The 14996-nt window shown below is 38.1% G+C and overlaps 1 protein-coding gene across 1 annotated transcript in view; it reads right to left on the bottom strand.

Moving 5' to 3' along the window:
• The window catches only part of LOC102292667 (mannosyl-oligosaccharide 1,2-alpha-mannosidase IA), a 192391-nt gene that overhangs the window by 63361 nt on the left and 114034 nt on the right, over positions 1-14996 (bottom strand). The window lies entirely within an intron of this gene.

Genomic DNA, 14996 nt, shown 5'->3' with positions numbered 1-14996 from the left:
TGCTAAGTTTCTTAAACACCAGCTACTAGAACACTGTCATTTTCATCTGCCAACAAACTAAAGTGATTTCAACAACTACTTCATTAGGGTAGGGGACTTTAAATGTATGCACTTTAAAGTTTCAGAGCTCTAATGTGTAGCGGTCACATTAGAACGAACAGCAGCACTGAGAGCGCGCTCAGTGTTAAAACAATCGGCTTAATTAAAATGCTTGTTTTTACTGCTCTGTGCACTAAATTCCAAGGTTAACAGTTTCTGCAGCATCGGTCTCTGGTCCTTCTTGCAACAGTTTGGCACGTTACAGTTCTATTTTTAATTTCCTTTTTACATTTTTATCACAATTTCATCATCACCACTTGACGACGTCTCTGAAAAGAGTAGGCGGCACTCAATTTGTGCACAAGCAGAGTCATGTGATCTTACAAAGCCTGAAGCAAAAAGCCCGACTTGACAGAAAAAGTTGATAAGCACCATTGTGATACTTATTTTACTTATTACTTACTTATTTTAAGTTTTTTTTCAAGCCAGCTAATGCAACAAAAGTGTGGCTAAGTTGAACTTCCCCTCTGGTATACTCACACAACTGCCAGTTTAAGAAGAAAAAAAATAAATGTAAAGATGGCATAACCAGGAGCATAACTTAATTTCTTGAGACTTCTATTTACAAGGACCATAGATAATCACAATAAATTACAACTGTGGTTATATCTCGGGAGAAAAAAGCAATTTCTAATAAGCAATGCCGTTGCATGGTGTTATTCTGAGTGAGTGCATAAGAGGAGTCATACTGGATTAACACAAGGCAAATTGGGTTGTGACCATGGCCACTTCATCTGAATTCAACAGCCGTGGTTCATCTTTAAAAGTCTTTGTACTTGGTGACCAATAAACAATGAATTAAATAATAATTAAATAAATAAATTGTTTTTGTTCCCACAAAAAAAAGAGGCAGATGTCACTATGCAAACCGAATGCTTTAGCACATGCAAAACAGGGGTTGATAGTGTTTTTGTTTTGTTGCTGTTGCCATTTTCAAGCATCGACCTGATGCATTAGGTAGTAGCTTACTGTAATAATAAATATTTAAATGCTTGTTGGATAAAAGGGAGGCTAATGGCTGAGAGGATTAAAGTACACAGACTACACTGTGCTTATTAATAGAAGCAAACCCACGCTGGATTATCATTGTTACTCTAACATAAAAATAAAATGTAAATGTATGTCACTAAACTCTAACGGACCTAAACCACACTAACCAATAATACACGTGCACTTTAAACAACATATCCACTAACCTGGGACTGCATTACCATGCAACCCTGCAATCACTAAACAGAGTCAGTCTGGAAACAACAACAGCAAAAACACAAAAATCCTTCCAGAAGTAAGTCTTGTCACTCAGCAGCCATCTTGGCAACATCTCCAAACATCCATCTGAATGATGACTCACTAAACTTTACCCACAAGAACACTGAACAAATTAGCATGGCTAAGTTTTGGTATAGACATAGTGAGTCAAGAAAAGCAATACTTACATGTACGCATGTTAGCTATGATAACGAGCACTTGCCACCTCATAGTTGAAACTGTCATGAACCTCCACTATGGATATCTATTAAAGTCTAATAAAATAATTGTCTCACGCGCTCGAGCTTTCATGTTGTCCACCTCTATACAGTCTAGTACCAAATCTCTCTGAATGGCTGAAGCCCTACAGGCATTAATTTGACAAAAACAACAATGAAATAACAAAACATTTGAGATAGCTCAATTCTACAGTTTTACAAATTAAAAGTATAAAAAAGAAAAAAAATTTCCACTTCAAAGCGACTCGAAGTGTTATTATTTACATAAAGGCAGTTTTACAGTCAATCCCCATGGAAACAGCAAAAGTGGTTGCTAAGCGATGATGTGACAAAACTGCAAAACCTCTTTTGACTGATTGGTTAGCCTTCGTATTCCTCATTAGTGGAATTAATTGTATTCATAACATTTTGACAGCAACAAACAGAGATGATAAATCAATAAAAATAGTGGGAAGCATTAATATGAACGCACACTTAGAACCTTAAACAACACTAGATTAAGTGTTTGTTCTCGTGTTTGCAATTCAAGTAACGCACAAACACTTTTAAAATAATTCAAAAATCTACCCAAGTCATTTCCACATACAGGTTATCTCTGTGCTTATAAGGAAAGCTCTTGAACTACAAAGCTCCCCGTGCTCTTTCTTCCTCTCTCTCGGTTGTAATGGAGTTTTTCTCTCCAAAGAAATCAACGACTAGAGCCAGGGCAGACTCAAAAAGTCAGGCTAGAAAGTCAAAGCCATGTAATCGTGTTCCCCGGTGTTTTGTTTCCTCTTTTGTCTGAGAGACTCTTGCAACCGCAAGGCAGTATTGATTAGTAGGGAGCAAGTTTGGTTCAAGCTGGATTTTATTCAAGAACCTCTGCTGTAATATTTTGCCATCAGTTTCTCCTCTTACATTGTTTTTGGTCACTTAGAGTCTCAAAAATTTTTGGACCAAGTCTACAGATTACTGTACAGATATTTATCCTGTGATGTTTCAACTGCTAGGAGAACCATTCCAGAAAGAGAAACGGCGAGTGTATTTTGGCTCTTTTGTCACCCAGATGTGGAAACGTACAGCGGGATGACTTCAGACTATGGAGCAGAGTGTGCAGTTCCGATCCCTTTGTAATTTTCCTCAGCTTTCATTAGCAGCCAGCCTTGTTCTGATTTTCTGTGGAAAAGTAACATCTTAAGAGTATCGCAAACAGACAAAGCAAACAAAACTGTACTTTCTGTTCAACAGTCCTCACTCTACACTACTGTTTGCTTTTAATATACTCTGGGCGTTTTTCAATTTTCTCCGTAGGAGTAGAGACACAAATGAATGTCTTGATCTATATCCTAGCTTTATCTACTGCTGGGCAGTTTTATCACACAATACAATAAAACATGTGTTTGTTTGCAATTTTACTTTTCTCCTTTCTTTTTTTTAGAAAAATAAATACTGACAAGAGGACTTGTTGCTATGTTGCAATTTCAAGATGAAATATGCACGTTATATTTTCTTTTCTAATTGAAGTATGAAATAAGAGGTACTGCTCAGTATGTCACTATAATTACTGCCTCTTGTGCCAGCTGAAGGTTAAAGCAGAATGGTACTCATTGACTTGGAGACCCATTGAGAAGGAAATTGCTAGCTCGAGCGTGGTTGATAAGGAAACTGCAATTTGGTGGCAGAAAGGGCAATTTGCTAGAATTGAGTTAAGGAGTCAGTGGCATCTGTACTATGCTTTTATTTATCTCTATATGCATCTCTTTAAAAATGCATATTTTTAATCCTGTTTATATCGTACTTCACATAAATACATAATATTTATAACCACTGTGTTTATTTGACACGTCAACAAAATATTCCATCCATCCATCAATTCTCTTCAGAGTCCAGATTCAAATACATGCACATGCACAAACATGAAAATGTTATGAAGATTCTAATGGAACCTTCAGGGACCATGTAAAACACAGATGTAACCTGGATTGGATGTTGAAAATTGCTACTGTGAGCCATTTGAACCCAGTTCCTCAACGCCTTGCAACATTGGGTTTAAAAATTTCAAGGTCACAGTCAGTGTCCATTTACATTTACAAATAATATAGAGGTCTTTACAGGCAACGGAAGTACATTTTGCAAAAATACTGTACAATTTTTGTTTATTTTATTTGATAAGTTCCCTTTTTAAAAACTCTACAATTCTGATTCTACAACAGCATGACGCTTGCTCCGTTTGAAAACTCTGCACACTGGTGACATTTTCTGAGACAAAGCACCAGTGCCTCTGGCAGGACAACTGAGCTATCTTGCCAACCCTGAAATGAGTGGCCCATTCAGTAATGACACTACAATGGCAGTGATTAGGAATGGAGTGTCTATTTATCACTAGTGATTGTAGCTCTCAGCAAGACCGGCAGAAGGTACAGTGAGAGAGGACATACAGTGCTGACAAAGGTTTTGCCAGTCAGACTTTAAGTCCTAGAAGACTCAATAAATCAGTCAGGAAGCCATTCATACCAATTTGAAGATATACCTAACGCACATTTACATAAAATAAAAAAATAAAAAAATAAATAAAAAAACAAAACAAGCCCCTAGGCAATCTTTCTACTCAATTGGCTTGTTGATTTCTGCATTTGAATCCGATTTATTTTTCAGGAACAGCTACTTGCAAGCCCTGCGTCTTACTGCAAACGGGGCAACCTAACCTTCAAACGTGCCTCAACGTTAAATGAACTTAAAAGGCAAACCCTAAGGCTCTGAGAACGTAAACTAAATAGTAAAACTCACACTGACAAAGCAATTCAATCATCACGGTGTAAGTAAGACAAGAAGAAAGAAGATTAAAAACTGTGTCCTCTGAAAGGTTGCTTGTATATGACTCAATCTCAAATTTCCACATTAATGTACAAACGGGTGGAGGTACAGCTGACTGGATCTGATTGTGAGGCTGACTTTCAAACGGGTTTAACATCAAGACACGAATTTCTTTGAAGTAAACCAAATCTGCGTATTATGTTCACTGGGGCATAAGGCCTGAAAATTTGGCTTTTTACAAGATTTACAAAGTAATTTCTCCACCGGAGAAGCTGAATGCTTTTCTTTTATTTATTATCAAAGTTAGATTCCACAATAAAGCATAAAATTATTAGCTTTAACAAGCTATTAAGGCTCTGCGTTTGGCTGTTAACTGGACAAACACACCAGCTAATGTGGGGAAACTGAATTATTGAAATATCCCTGTTTCTTTGCACAATTCTAATGAACTTCACACTAAACAAAGACCAAAGTCCTCTAATTTCTGTGTCTGTGATTAAATCAGTTGTTCAATATTTATGCTAAAACAAAGTTGGCTGAATTGTGTGAATGTGTTTTAGGCTTTGAAAATGGGATTAGGAATTAGTGTTATATTATTACCTGTTAATGATTATCTTTCCTCCCTCCACTTTCCCCTCATCCCAAATGATGGAGGCAAATGTCCTCCCTTCCTGCTATGTTTGCTCAAAGAGAATTATTTAGTTTTTCGTTATATTTTCCAGTTCAGATGACTTATCTCAATGAAGCAGTAGATGAATCCTAATAAAAGAAGAAGGGATTCTCAAATCTAACCCAAAAGAAGTATCTTTAATGACTAAAACACTAAAAGCAATGTCATAAAGCTCAATTTACATGCGCTGCTTATCCTGGAGGTACGTTTATATACGATGCAGCAAGCATTAAAGCTGCCCCGCAAGCACAACCAGAAAATCTGGATAAGTGGATGACACCTGTTTTTATTTTCCCCCCGCCTTGTCTCTCTTCATGGTGCTCAAGTTGAGGGTCTAATTAGGAGTCAACACAAGGCTGTCAGAGAAAAACATAGAAGTTTTCATCACCATTGCCATCAAGTTAAAAAGCTTGTCTGCATTTTCTCTGTTAGTTCTTCTCAACCTGCCGCAGTGAAAAGTAAGCGACTTTCTGAAGAATGCTTATCAGTGAAAACAAATGTGCAGCTTTAAAGTACCATTAACGCACTGCTTCTTCACACCAAATCTAATATATACAGTTGATGTTCATGATATAAACCAATCAGCCACAAAATATAAATCACTGACAGATTAAGTAAATAACACAGATCATCAGGAGTTACGCGAGTACCCCTCATACAGCCAAAATAGCGCATTACCATGCAATGTTTTTTTAAGGAACCTCAGTGTTCTTGATGCATAATTTGTCACCTGCCATCCAAAATCTGGCAACTATAAAGCTATAAAGTAGCAGTTACTCAAATGGACACTTGTTGTGTTCCCTAAATGGGATGCTCAGGTTTTCTAGTATTTTTTTTTCAAGCCTGCTTTTTGCTAAAATAATTTACTTAAAGATGTCTGTTGCTAAACTAGCTAGCTAGTCAGCCCTCGTGTGCAAATGTGGTTATAATCCGGCTACTCAGGACTTAAAAAGTAGTACACAAACCAGGGGAGACCCCACAGTGCCATCATTCATTAGGTATCATCCACCTAAAATGTTTTGCAGTACAACTAACCATCCCCCCAACATCTGTCAACATTTCTATCCATGTCCAGCCATGTTGTGGCTGTATTAGCGATGTGCAGGGTGCAGGTGGTTTTAATTATGTGGATGATCTGTGTGTGCTCCTCTTTCTCCTTACCTTGTGGCAGAGAATAGAGAATGAAAGCTCATTTAAATAAGCAACTGCTTTTACCAACGCTGTAACTATTTAAAATGTGTACTACTGGGAGAAAAACTAATTATACTAGCTAATGTAATTTTTATGGAGGAGGAGCCTCGACAGGAAAAGAAAATAAGGAACAGAATGACTCATTGGGGTACATTACGTTGGGGTACATACAATGCAGTGTTGCTGGTGGTGCTCTCTCCTTCTCTATTGATGTGTATTCAACAGTCAAAGCAAAGATTTCTGTCCTACTCAGCCCAGATTTGCTTGGGACACGAGCCTGATTGGCATGGCCACTGTGCTGCTGTGTGCCAAGGAGCTGACTAGACTATTGCCCAGTTGTGTCCTGCTCAAATGTTAATGTAATAATTTACTGCTAATAAAGAGGCATCATTGTCACTGGGCAAATGTCTGTTAGCATTGCTGCCATCCAGATTCTGACTGACTGCTACATGCTAACGCCAAATCAGGCTGATGTGACAGACAAAATGACCTGATAAGCCAAGGATGGAAAGAGACGATTGCCTCTCCTACCAAAGCTGGTGATTCACACATGCTGGCTGGGATTGAATTTAACATTGCTAATTAAAATACAGATACAGAAATCATCAATTTTCACTCTAATCTCCCTGGCTCTCACATACTGTTAAAGCTGCTGCCTCTGCTGCTCCTCTCCAACTTGCTGCTTTCAGGACATCGAGATGCGCCTGCGTTTTCTATTTCTTTTCTTTTTTTAAAATATTGTGCAGTAATTATAGTCTTGATCAGTGTCCAAGTTGTGAGAGCAGTCTACAACATTAGCGTTAATGACCCTACCCGCAACCCTGTGGAGCATGCTAAACAGCTTTCTCTGACATAAAGGGAGCTCTGAAATTCAAGCCAAAATAGCGACTTCACAAAAAAATGAGCCCACTCAGCGCAACACTCAGGTGGGTGAAATCAGCATAATAATAAAGTTAATTGTATAATATTGCTCACAAATATTGGCTTTTTTCACATAACTATTCCTAAAAGAGGCTTACATAATGAATTCAGTGATTTTTTTTTTTTAACATTACAGTAGATGAGTACATTTCAAGAGGACCTTCCCATTTCTTACTGTTTAGTGATCCCACACTAATCAAAGTTACAAAACTATTGAGGCACAAAAACAGTTTTTCTTTTATTCTGGAAGCTTTTTTTTTCGCAATAGTTTGAAATGAAAGAAGCCTTTATCAGTTTTTGAAACCAAATTTTAACTGACAGATATTAGCCAGTAACGGTCATCAGCTGTGATACGTCAACTTTTTGCCCTCTTGTTACTAGAATAGAATAGAATAATCCTTTACTAGGGCTGTGCGATATGACCAAAATCTCATATCCCGATATTGAGACATCTATCGTCCGATAATGATATAAATCGCAAAAATGTAACATTTTCTGTAAATTCTGTGAATCTCGGGCAGCTCGACTTGCGTGAAGTGTTTCCAGCTGGGCGTCGCATACCTGGAGTCGAGTGTTTTAACTGATGCATGAAACTATACATCTTTAGACATAAGTTGTAACGGCCGCCGTTTTCTTTGTGAGTATTTATTACATGGCGTGCTGCGAGGAAAAGCCTGTTCTAACGTTTGAGTCTAAGGTTTATTTTTTAGCACCTGGCGGCTCTTTTTTGCTTCTCATCTGTAAATACTGCATCTTTCACGTGATTCAGTTTATTTTGAAAAGTCTCGACAGGATCTTGAGCTTTATTGTGAAAGGTTTATGTGGAACAAGCGGACACGTGGTGGTTTTACCGTCATTGTTGCTAACGACAACGCATAAAAACAAAGGCTTGTCTGTCTGTAGTGTGGTTATATTAAATATAAGAGAAAGAGAGAACTTTAGGAAATTAATATAGCCACTACAGTGACCATCAAAATAATGAAAATATATTGCCGTAAACAGTTTATTTTGCGACACCACGAAACAAACGATAGCTTAAAACGATAGACGTTTTTATATCGTCATCTGATATATATCGTTATATCGAACAGCCCTACTTGTTACACTCCCATCATGCATTTGTACAAACTGGGGATAACCTCAGTAAATAATTAATCCCAGTTGCAGACCAATAAAATGTGATTAAATAGTCAGAGAATATTATTGGCTAATGTTTTAAGTTTCATCATTTTATTTCTTTGAAAATTCTTTTTAACCTGAGTAATTAATGCACATCCAACTTCACCTCGAACATCATGTGTACACACAAAAGAGAGGATGCACTCGTATCGTAAAACATCTCCACTAAATGCATAAACTTGTAAATCAACAGCCTGGTGCATAATTCATCAAAAACTGCCACGGTGATAAATTACAGCTGAATTACAGCCCAACCCATCACGCCACCATCAGAGAATATTGGTCTCCCCGCATCTGTCTATTTTCAGAGCTTCATCTCTGTCTTTTGATGCCGTCTCCCCACACAAATGCACACGCACGCATAAAACTCTTGCGTGCACAGGTCTCTGCTCTTTCCTGGGGGCTGCAGTAGCTCCCCCACAGAGTCTTCTATGATAATGCTTGGGTCTCATGGGACTTTGCTCTACTCTCTCTCTGCTGTTATTATTCAGCCTGCTGCAGTCCATCTTCCTTCCTCCTGACTCTGTGTCTAACTGTCTGCCTCTGTCTCTCATCATATACCTCCCACTGTATTTGGCCTTGCTGACTGAGACACATCCTTCACTTTTTCCTCAGCGGCTGCTAACTCCCAAACTGCCAGGAAAAAAACAAAGAGCAATTTGAGCTGCTTAATGCTTCAGCGTATTCATGCTGATATATATATTAACATCGAGTTATGCAGATTAGGTCATTAAGACAGCTAATTAACACACCAATTATATATTTATTTTTTTCAGTATAACAGTCTTCATGTCTTTTTAGTAGCATGAAAATTAAATTAAAGCTAACGTCCAGCGACTTCCTTGCTCTAAGAAAGTTATTTTTTATACAAAATTTGGTTTCTGAATTATTTATAAAGACACCACCTTTATACTGCTTTGCTCCTAGCTTATCTGATCACCCTCTTATCAAATATGTGAATTGCTATGATCACCAGCTTGTTGCACACTTTGTCTACCTGCAGTGTGGTGCCGTGTAGGTGGTGTGCACCATGTTTATTGCAGCCTTTAAGCTGAAAACAGGTGCTGCTTATGTAGAGCTGAGGTAAACTGAAATATGAACATTTTTTGTGAGTCTGTCATTATTACATAGTCATAGACTTTGTGTTTATTAAGACATTACAGTGCAACCTCTTTGCACTTTTCCAAAAAAAGTCTTAATATTCCAGAGATCTTTCCATATTAACATCTAAGATATTCAATACTATTTTTAAAGAACGTCTACATGTAAATCAGAGCTTGTGAAACTAAGCCAACCCTTTTCCCGCTGTAGTAGCCAGAATCCAGTGTCAGCGGTTGACTGTGCGAAATGGCTCCACAGGGAAAAAGTGCATGAATGATACAAAATGTGCTGGTAAATATCCGTAATGATGAACTACCCACACAAAACGTCCTTTGCCCTGCGCATCCTGGGACAGAATGTCAGCTCAGCTTGACCTCAGCTTAGGGGCACGGCGTCTTTACCGAACCGTCCCTCGGCATTGCAAATGACACCGTTTTTTTCTTCAGACGCCTTCATGACTAGAAGCAAGTTGTGTCTAATTTAGTCCAGACAGGGTGTCAGCGGGGGTCAAAAAACAGCTCTCTGGAGGTAAACAACAACCTTGCTCCAGGTCTCTTCATTACCAACTAACGTCACTTTTTCTTGTCCTCAAATGTGAGCACGCATTTGGAAAATAACCCACGAACAACTGATTAAAAACAGACTGGTTTACAAGCCTTGAGATTAAAAATATGGTGGGGAACACCGCTTGTCTTTTTCAAAAATGTGATGCCATCTCCAAGTTAAGAACTGTCATCATGAAAATGCATAAAATAGTCAGAATATCTTTGTTAGCTTAAAATATTTTAGAATAACAACCTACACAAGCGCTCTATATTTGCCTGAGGCATTTGCAAAGTTGAACTCAGTCAACAGCTTTTTTTCTCTGGTAATAAAAGTTACCACACATTTCTCTCAGGTTTCGCTCTGTGTTGCACATGTGTACACAGTAGATACACCGCATTGTTCAGTACTTGGTGGGACGCTGCTGGCAGTCTCTGAAATACTTGATGAAGTTGCTCATTCTCTTCTAGTCTCTCACCAAACTTTCTCTGCTCTGTGAAAGGAGTGCATCCCATGTGTCTGAAACTGTATCTGGACTGGCAGCACAAACTCTTTCTGGCCTCCGGACCGAGGTTCAAAAGATTAACAGCAACAACAATGTGCAATGTATCTGCGCTCATTCTACCAAAAAGTCAATTACATCTGGATTATAACGACACTCGTATAAATACACTTTGGTTATTTTCTCGACTCCGTGCTTTATGCAGCTGCAAATTTGATTTGGATGTAATGAAAGTGAGACCTCAAGCTAATGCCGATATCTCGAGCTGACAGAAAAGACTTTAGGGAGATTTGAAGAATTGTTTTTTTCTTCTTGGATGTTTTGGGGTGAGGCACGCTTGTTCAGCTTCCACCACAGTTTGAAGAAAACACTCATTGCTTCACTGCTACTGAAACAACCCCTACTGGGCTCACAGCAAGCAACCACAAAACTAAACAAGGGCAGAGGGAAAAAAAACTGCAAAATAAACAAGACTAAGCTTGTGCTTGGATTGTCCGTGTGTTCAATCACTCACCCACTATTTAGTGTTTGCTTCAGAGAGCACTGACAAGAGAACAAGGGCAGAGTGTTATTAATACAATTCTGACACTACTTGGATGCAACGCTACTACATTATCAATTAGTATCATTAGTCATAATTATCTGTTACATAAGCTAACAGCAGGGGACCTGAAACAAATGTGAGGGCACTGACACCACAAGTACACATCTCTCTCTGCAACGTGGGAATGAAGATTTATAGCACAAATCTGTGCACATATATATATATGGAAGCTTGTTTCCGCCACTTAAAAAAATTAAAAAATATCCATAACTCAAAATTTCGACTTGACTTGAAATTTCAAGTTAGCGCTGCCAATCAGTAATCACGTGAATGACGTCATTTCCTTATAACCCGGAACCTGAAGCCCTCAGCTACAAATGCTACAGCTAAGCTACCAGTTTTACAGCCAGTCATGAATGCACAAATTGCTGAGTATTTTCAGCATGGCTTCACATTATATCCTTGCGTTATTAGCCGAATCACAAAGCGTTACTATCAGCAAACGCACTCTGGAAAGCGTCAATTTATACATTGGTAGCTCACGATCCGGTTTTAAGTGTGCATATCCTTCCTGGTAACAAAAAAATGACATCATTCACATAGATTACTGATTGGCAGCGCTAACTCAAATTTCGAGTTAATAAATCAAAATTTCGAGAAAATAACTCAAAATTTCCAGTTATGGATACTTTTTTTTTTTAGTGGCGGAAATGGGCTTCCATACATATAACCATTAACAAGATGCAAAAATATAATAGGTACCATAGCCATTACTGTGCTAAAATATGCCATTTTTAATATAATAATTGTAAAATATGAAATGTAGTAGTAGCTCCCATGCACATATTTCCCACATCGCCAGTATATTTACAGTTTAGACAAACCCACAAAAGTCTGACTTTTTTTTATTTTCTCTTCAGAGCATGAGAAGAGACGAGCCACAGCACACCTGAGACGGCTGAGGAGTACTAAGTTCACCATGTACTCTTAACAGGTCAGAAAAATGGCATCATGTCCAGCTCTGACAGCTCTTTCTTCCTTCTTCTGACACCACACTGGCAGGCTGCAATGTATGCATGTGACTGTCAGCATCTCGACCTTCCTTCAGAAATAATAACAAGCTCCCTCCTCTTACGCACTCTGTCCAATTTAGTGGCACTCGGCTTACACATGCCAACATCCACACTACTGAATCGTTCAGGGATGGAGAAATGCAGCACATGCCACGACATATAAAAAATAAAATAAAATACAGCTCATTACTCCAGTCTCTACCAATAACACCCAGGAGATTTCACACTAACTTGATCTGAGATGTGGAATCACAGGCCTGAGCGTGCATATTATCCAGTCATTTCGCCATCCTGGTGGGGCTCTGGAGATTCGTCAATGTGGTAAATAAGAAGTTATTGCTGGTGGATGTTTCTAGTTATGCTAAAGAGGCTTCATAGCAATCATCAGCAAAATCACAAGGGGAAGATTCAATCTATAAGGAGCAGTAATTTTAAAAATCACCAAAGGCTGAGCTTTAGTGAGAAGATGTGCACACTTCAGCTTCTCTGAAGGATAATTAATATGGCAGCACTTCTACTTACTGTACACATTAGTCCACCTTGAACACAGTGCAGTTTAAAGATCACATTATACGTTTGCATAATATAAACAATAAATTGTTGGGCGTATTAACACATCTATTCTTGACATTTGGAAAATGTCATGAATGAAAAAAAAAGGTAAAACACTACTTAATAGTTCTGGTTTCTTTTTTAATCTCCTTGCAATTTAAGAAGTTTTACAGTACGTGTGAAAACCTTAATATCATGATTGATCAATATAAAAATAATCATATATGATACATATTGCCTAACCTATTGATGATTTATCAAACCCAACCTGACATAATAAAATATTTAGTGATTTTAATTGATCTGAAAGAAGATCTTCCTTTAATAATGGCTTAAAGTACATTTTCTTCATGTCATCTTAAAGCAGCGGTCCCCAACTGGGACCAGTTTGTGTCCGACAATATTTTCACGGATCAGCATTTAAGGTGTCCTGGATAAATACAACAAAATAAAACCAGTACTGGTACCAAAAAAAAAGAAGACTTATTCATAACACACGGGAAAAGACCCAGGAAAACCGGGTTAATGATAAAAACGTTAAAAAAATAACAATAAAAACCGATAAAACGCCTATAAAACCATAAATTTCACACCCGAGCCTCAACTCTCGCGACCTGGTACCAAACAATGACTCCCAGGGGTTGGGGGCGGCTGTCTTAAAGGGTCATCACCTGAAAATGCATTTATTCTTAGCAAACAGACAAAAACAATCCTTCCATAACACTCAGCAACATGATGAAACTGGATGACCGTAGATCAGAGCGATCACTTGCCACAATTTTGCTTTAACAGACTCAACACATAGATTTCTCGATGATGAATGAAAAGAACTGAGCCAGACAGAAAATGCCGTGGAGAGATTAGAAATAACTAAGTGAAAGAGCAGAAATGGAGGAAGGGAGGCTCTGAAAGCGTAATAAAATTTGGAAGGGAACATGAGGGAATACAGTCCAATCTTAAAGTCGACATTAATCACACCTAATTACTCGCTTTAATGGGAAAAGGTCTGATGAGCTCACAGAGGGCAGCTGCTTTACTTAACTGAAACTTAGTCGTCATACTGACCAAACCATTCTTTACATAAATAAATCTTCATCAGACCCAATAAGTGCCTCAGTGCTGATGTGTGATGATGTTGCCAAATACTTGTTCAGTCTTTATGCGACAACAGCTTGTAGAGAAGCATGGCACAGGCCAACACGGGTAGATATACTCTGGAGCTCCTTTTGTCTTGGTAAATGGCTGAGCCGCCAGCATGGCCAGTCTGTCTGCTGAGTTGTTCATTCAGATATGCATCCGAAGCTTGTCGATGCTTCAAAGTCATATGATTAAGGAAGATTTCAAGGAATTTAATTTGTTCACATGACACAGAATTTTAAAGTTCTGTATTACTAAGTGCATTTGTTAAAAATATAAACGTGGGTATGTTTGGTTTCATTCCGACACAAAGAAGAAATCCTGTAGAAACGGGATAATAATGAGCAGCTGATGTCCAAGTTTCTCGGTGAAGAGGCTGAAACCTGCTGCAAACACTGTCAAGTCTGTGCTAGTGTAACACCGTCCTCTTCCTTCTGTCCTTGTTTCACTGCTGACAAGTTACAGAGCAGCTGTCACAACGTGTCGAGCTATGGCTGACAGACAGGCCTGAGCTGATAAATCTAACAAAGTGCTTTGCAGTGTGACTGGCTGAATCTGCTGACAGTAATGTAATTAAAAGAAAAATGTGAGCATGAAAATCCCCGTGTGTCCTTGCTCCATTCCTTGTACTACTGTATGCACCTTTAACTGAAATAGATTACACTTTATTTTATGCAAATCATAAGTAATTTGAAATTCTTATAAAAATTGTCATATACAGTGTGAGGCGTCACATTTTACAAAGTAATGCAATGCTCTAACCACATTCCATTTTTTGCTAGTGCAGTAATATCATGACTCAGCGCAAATTAAGTAATTACATTACATTATCACTACTATGTTGTTGTGCATTCTAATGTTAACACAACATTAGCTCTTTCAAACAGCATGCTAACACAAGGCTAGCACAGGCAATCGTTTTGAAGCTTCTCTCAGCTGGTTTTCAACTTCACTTTGTGCTTTTAGCTTTTTGTTCGAATTTTAACACTAAAAGAAAAATCTGTCAGTGTGTGCGACTATAGCCTCAGGTTTATATAGATAACTGGTAATTATGTGACTATGCATTTAAGGTTACATTACGAGTAGTGTGAAGAACTTTCTCCCAAGAGTAATGAAGTAACACAATGGTAAAGTAATGTGTAATGCAACACTGATTTTTTATTTATATATATCTATATATATATATATATCTATATATATATAT

Source organism: Haplochromis burtoni, unplaced genomic scaffold, assembly GCF_018398535.1.
Source record: "Haplochromis burtoni strain Fernald_Lab_line unplaced genomic scaffold, NCSU_Asbu1 Contig_84, whole genome shotgun sequence".
Taxonomy (NCBI): domain Eukaryota; kingdom Metazoa; phylum Chordata; class Actinopteri; order Cichliformes; family Cichlidae; genus Haplochromis; species Haplochromis burtoni.
Note: the sequence above shows the minus strand (reverse complement) of the source record. Positions and strands in the feature narration are given on the sequence as shown.